Genomic DNA, 6,417 nt, shown 5'->3' with positions numbered 1-6,417 from the left:
CGCGAGAGCGCCGTGCTAGTGTTAGTATCAGGAGGGATGTAAACAGCTGTGACGAGCACTACCGTTAGGCCGGCATTTAACGGACATGTACTCGATGTCGGGGGAAGAGTGCTTCTCAACGATCATGCTGTCGCTGCACCAGTTCTCATGCACGTAAACACAGAGACCCCCGCCCCTGCTCTTTCCGGTGTCCCTCGTCCGATCCACGCGATGTAGCGAGCGCCCAGCTAGCTGGATGCTAGCGTCGGGGACATTGGCGTGCAGCCAGTATTCCGTGATGACGATCACACAGCTGTCTCGCACATAGCGGTTTCCCAGGATTTGTAATCCCAGATCGTCCATTTGATGGACCATTGATCTGGCGTTAGTAAAGTCGAGACTCGGCAGTGGTTGCTTGTGGGGCTGCCGTCTTAGCCGTAGCAAGACACCGGACCTGCAGCCCCGCTTCTGCTTCCTCTCTCTCCGTCGTCTGCGCCGCCGACCGGTCCCGATGACAACCCACGGTGAACCGGGCGGCCTCGCCAGTTCGTCAGGAATTTTGCGATCATAGCAAAATTCCTCTGTGATGGTCATTTAGTATCGATATCCAATGTCCACAATGTCCTGGCGGGTATATCAATACTGTGCCCCAGTTGGTGCCAATAAGACTGAGCAAACACAAATAAAAAGCAATAAAGAGCACTGGGAGGGAGAGCCGTTAGCCGTTAGCCGCTGCGTCTACGCGCGCCGCCCATAAATGTATTTTTTTATATATATATATATATATATATATATATATATATATATATATATATATATATATATATATATATATATATATATATATATATATATATATACCGTATTTTCGCACCCAAAAGACGCGCCGTGTCAAAGGGCGCAACACCTGTTGAGGGCGCTATTTCTGTCTTTGTAACATATACTGGACGCACCACCTGACAAGACGATAGCACAGCTGCTGTTAGCATAGCATGAACTTGGCAGAGCTGCCCACACTGACACAGCCGATAGCAGCCTACTATGCCCTAATTACATGAGCAATCACCCCATTGTTGCAGCAGACGCCAAGTCTCTATTGACAATAGCTGACATTGACAATGGCTCAGGCCAATATTAGGTGCATTGGCAATAGCCTACAAAGCAACGTCAGGGGAGGGACTTGGCTGCTTACCACACTCCTTAGAGTCACGGTTTCAAAAAAAAATAAAAAACTCATCAAACAAGCAAACAATGAAACATAGAAATAAGATTAACACAAACATGTATCTCTCATGCCATCAATATACCCAAAAAAAATGAAAATAACACAAAAGCCACTCAGCCTTAGCTAATTCAAGCAATGCATTCTGGGAGCAGAGACCCACAATCCCATAGCTGTTTAGAGAGATTTGCATGGCTGTTTAAAGGGATGTGCTGTTATGCTTTGGACTTTTTGTCTGTTGTCTAAACCTGGGACGTTTTTCTTGCTTGCAATAACATAAATGATAAGACAGACTAAAACATTGTGGACAGCTGCCCTTTGTCCAGCTTTTTCCAACACCATCACCCAAACATTATAGTCAGATAGTGTATTTGTCACGGTCGATTGTAAGCATGAACAACTCACTCTTTGCCCAGCAGGGTGTGCTAACATGCACTTCCAACAGCTCGTTGATGACAAGTGCTGATGGACGTGAGTGGTACTTTGTCCATTTAATGGACGCATCGACTGACAGGGCGCTTTGTTTGTTAAGGAGAATTTTTGTGACTTTAAAGTGCGCCTTATGACTGCGAAAATACGGTATATATATATATATTTATATATATATATATATATATATATTTATATATATATATATATATATATATATATATATATATATGTATGTATGTATGTATATATATATATATATATATATATATATATATATATATATATATATATATATATATATATATGTATGTATGTATGTATATATATATATATATATATATATATACATATATATATATATATATATATATATATAGATCCATCTTCTGTACCGCTTCTCCTCACTAGGGTCGCGGGGGGTGCTGGAGCCCAGCTATCTTCGGGCAGTAGGCCAATCGCAGGGCACACAGAGACGAACAACCGTCCGTGCTCACAATCATACCAAGGGGCAATTTAGAGTGTTCAATCGACCTGCCATGCATGGTTTTGGAATGTAGGAGGAAACCGGAGTACCCGGAGGAAACCCACGCAAGCACGGGGAGAACATGCAAACTCCACACAGGATGGCCGGAGCCGGGATTGAACCCACACCCGATGCTGTCTCTCACTGTGAGGCCATCGTGCTTATCAGTCGGCCACCGTGCCGCCATATATATACAGTAATACCCCGCTACTTCGCGGTTCACCTTTCGCGGGTTCAGTGCTTCGCGGGTCTAAAAAATATTCGGGGGCATTGTAGTTTCGCCGAGCGGCACGAGGGTGCGCTGGAGCGGTTAGACGGCCGGCGTGCGCCGAAGAGGATAGTGGACGAAGAAGAGAGTGGACGAAGAAGAGCACGTTCCCCCGGACACGATTGGTGGCGACGTTTCGCGCGGTTCGGACCGTACCAGAGCTCCGGCCGGCGTGCGTGGCAGTTAAGCCATAGAGGAGCACCTTCTCCGGGCACAGGCGGTTCCAAGCGGCCCCTAAGTTTAACCGAATGGAAGCTCCGGAGGAGGAGGGCATGCTCGCGTCACAGTAAGCCGAAGAGGAGCACCTTCCCCGGGCACGGGCGGTTCCAAGCGGCCCCTAAGTTTAACCGAATGGAAGCTCCGGGGGAGGAGGGCGGGCGTGTGTCACAGTTAAGCCGAATAGGAGCACCTCTTCCGCCCGGGCACGAGCGTAGCGGGATGCTGTCAGTTATGAATGAATAAATAAATAAATGAAGAATGCCACCTTTCATTTCACTGTCATGATCCGTGCCTGTCATGCCGCGTGTGTTTTTGTTTTTTCAGCTGTGTGGGCGTTCCTCCAGCGATCGTCTCGCGCCATGCCGTCAGCTGCTGCGAGACGCGCTGATTACACTGACTATATTGTGATTATAATAAATATCTTTGTATCACCACCTTTTTTCCCGTGTCTGCGTTTGGAGAGTCCTGCTCTGCTGGAGGATCATAACATTCACAGGGTACACCGGACGGCGTACCAGCAGGTAAAAGTCGAAGTAATTAAATAAATACAAAAAGAAGTAATTGAATAAATACGAAAATAATGGCTGGGGAATAAAAAAATAAGTTTTAATAATAATTTTTTTTCTTTTTTTGTTATAACAAAACGGGTGGTCTCGGTCCCCATTAACCGCGATAACCGGGGTATTACTGTATATATATATATATATATATATATATCTATATATATAGATATATATATATATATATATAAATATATATATATTAAAAAAAATTATATATATATATATATATAGATATATATATATATATATAAATATATATATATTAAAAAAAAATTATATATATATATATATATATAGATATATATATAAAAATATATATATATATGAATATATATAAAAAAAAAAAAATATATATATATATATATATATGAATATATATATATATATATATCTATATAAAGAGCTATTAAGAGTCATCTTGGCCTAATAAACAATATAGTCCTATGACGAAGCGCGGACGCTGGAAAAACTCCAACACCTTACCAGATCTTGCGAGACCGGAAAAAAACATCAAGCTCGCGAAATTTACAACACGCCTGCAGGGGCTTGTTGTGCGGAGTTTTCGCCGGTTTATAGAGCATCATGGCGAGTGGTAAAAATTACGCAAATTCAATTCTGACCGGCAAGTTTTTTAAGAAGTTACCTAACGGTGTCATTGATAAGAACAAAGTCATTTGTGTGTATTACCATCGTGCGCTGAATTACCTTCGCAGCACGTCCAGTTTAAAATACCATTTGATGGCCAAGCACACCGCTGATGCCAATTCTCGAGCCCTGGTCAAAGCCAGGCATCCATGGATAATTTGCGACAAAAAGCGATGGATGGATCAACTAAAAAGAGACTCTCCGAAACCATAGCCTAGTGGGTGGCCACTGCGTGTTTCCATCGTGGAGGACGAAGGTCTGGCTGAAATACTTCGTATTGCGTCCAACGACTGCGCTTACGAATTGTCCTTGAGATACACCATTGCAACCCGCATTCGAGACTTGCAGGAAGCGGAGAAGGCTGAAGCAGTCGCGCTGACCGTTGATTACTGGACTTCTCTAAGTAACCATAACTACCTCGGTATAACAGCCCATTATTTTGACCCATTTCATTTAATTCTGAAAAAAGAGTCAACATTTTTATTACCTGTATCTGTAATCAGTTTTTTTTCTGCAACAGTTATGGAATAAAGTTAGTTTTTTTGTATCCTGAATACATAATGCCAGTAGATGTATTTGTTTCACGATCTTTTTTTTCTTTCATTATTGTGTTTTTTTAACCACAAAATATCTTTTTAGTAAATATGGTGACACCAGACCGCCGTCACTAGGTCCTTTACAGGAGTGGTTGTTTTGTTGACGTGGGCAATGCACGCTCGCTCTCGAACCTGCAGGATACAAGAACAGGAGCGGATAGCCTGCTTGTCTATGAGTGCTAAGAGAGGACATTTTGGATGTAATCTTATCAAACCCGATACTGCTTTTTTTGTCTGATATCGTAATCTGTTCCTATACAAATTATTGGATCAGGACACCCATAACGATAAATTTGTTCTCAGCGCCAATTGGCTCTCTCCTCTGACTGAGAAGGACTCGGCCGGCCGAAAATAATGACAGAATGAATGTGTCAGAATCATGTATTCTGTACATGTGGACAAAATATGTCTCATACATGCGCAGCACGACACATTCGCTCAATAGGTGGACTTGTGTATCGTCATTCTTGGTTGTATGCATACAAAAATACATTTCGTTCAGTCAGAAAAGTGTAATCTGCATGTGTGTATGCATTTGTAGAGCGGCGGGAGAGACAAAGAGGAAAGGTGGGAGAGAGAGAGAGAGAGAGAGAGACAGAGAGAGAGAGAGAGAGAGTGAGAGAGGGTGAGAGAGTGAGAGAGAGTGAGAGAGAGAAGTGAGAGTGTGAGTGAGTGAGTGAGTGAGTGAGTGAGTGAGTGAGTGAGTGAGTGAGTGAGTGAGTGAGTGAGTGAGAGAGAGAGAGAGAGAGAGAGAGAGAGAGAGAGAGAGAGAGAGAGAGAGAGAGAGAGTGTGATGTCCTGTGCTTTTAATGTTTGGTGGAGTCTATGACTTGTCTTTCAGGGCTTGGGCAGCATCCTTGTTCTACGCCCAGGCACGCCCCTGCAATTCCTGGCTCCGGCCCCTGCGCACCTGCAGCTCATCAGCACAATCAGCAACAGCATAAAAGCTCAGCGCAGCCAGGAGTCAGGCGCCGGATTATCCCGTTATACCCGTGGTACTTTGGCCGCAGTTGCAAGAAGCAGATTAGCATTGCCGGCGCTGTCCTTGGTGCTCGTAATAATTCCGTTCTCTTGTGTGCTTCCTCAAGCCTTCTTCCTGCCCGCCCAAGCCCGTGACACCACCGCCTGCCAGAGAAGACCAGACCGCGTCTCCCCGTCCATCGCCTGACCTGTGCACTCCGGGCCCGCTGTCTTAACTTGCTTCCCACCGCGCCGCCTAACCAGCGCACTCCGGACCTGCTGCCTGCGCTTGCTTCCCGCCGCATCTACCACTCCCTCGGCTGCCCTGCTGAACTCCGGACCCGCTGCCTCTACTTGCTTCCCCACAAATAAGTCCCATCTCATATCCAGGTTGCTCTTGGGTTCTTTTTCTCTCACCATTACGGTTCCCCAACCCGTGACACACAGAGACAGAGACAGAGACAGAGAGAGAGAGAGAGAGAGAGAGAGAGAGAGAGAGAGAGAGAGAGAGATGGAAATGTAAGTCTTTAGGAAGCAAAAATTAATTGTACATATTTCTATAAATTACAGAATGTGCATACAAGCAGCCAAAGAAACCCCTTGTATTGTTGGTTAAAGAATGTAAATAAAAGTATTCATTCTGCAGCAATAAAATTGCTGATATTTGCAATTGTTCATGTTTCTGCAATTTACAGGGCGTGCATCTCGAAGTGATAGGGGATAGATGAGGCTGCCAGGAAAAAGACATCACATTCACTGCGACCGCTGGACCACTGAACAGTGGATTTCCTGCAGCTGTTTATTACCAACGAGGTGCTGCAGCACATTGCGGATGCGGATAGTACAGACTGCTTTGCAGACAATTATTTCGAGGCAAAACCCAGTGGTCTGTACCACTCTCTGAACAAAAAATCACGCCACAGCAAAACTGCCAGGTCTGCAAGCGCAGCAAAACGGTTGTTGTGTGAGACAACCAGTGTTCCCTTGCACCAAGGCAATTGCTTTATTGT

The 6,417-nt window shown here is 44.4% G+C and overlaps 1 protein-coding gene and 1 long non-coding RNA gene across 7 annotated transcripts in view; one reads left to right on the top strand and one right to left on the bottom strand.

Annotated features, from left to right (window-relative positions):
- The window catches only part of LOC148325147 (uncharacterized), a 53,585-nt gene extending 48,153 nt beyond the window's left edge, over nucleotides 1–5,432 (top strand). Inside the window, exon 3 of the long non-coding RNA XR_015846153.1 lies at nucleotides 5,289–5,432. This is a non-coding gene — a long non-coding RNA (uncharacterized LOC148325147). The remainder of the gene's footprint in view (nucleotides 1–5,288) is intronic.
- The window catches only part of LOC148325142 (solute carrier family 53 member 1-like), a 280,462-nt gene that overhangs the window by 117,856 nt on the left and 156,189 nt on the right, over nucleotides 1–6,417 (bottom strand). The window lies entirely within an intron of this gene.

This window comes from Idiotropiscis lumnitzeri, chromosome 12, assembly GCF_059441095.1.
Source record: "Idiotropiscis lumnitzeri isolate Australia: NSW breed Sydney's pygmy pipehorse chromosome 12, RoL_Ilum_1.0, whole genome shotgun sequence".
NCBI classification, from domain to species: domain Eukaryota; kingdom Metazoa; phylum Chordata; class Actinopteri; order Syngnathiformes; family Syngnathidae; genus Idiotropiscis; species Idiotropiscis lumnitzeri.
This window is presented reverse-complemented; position numbering and strand designations above follow the sequence as displayed.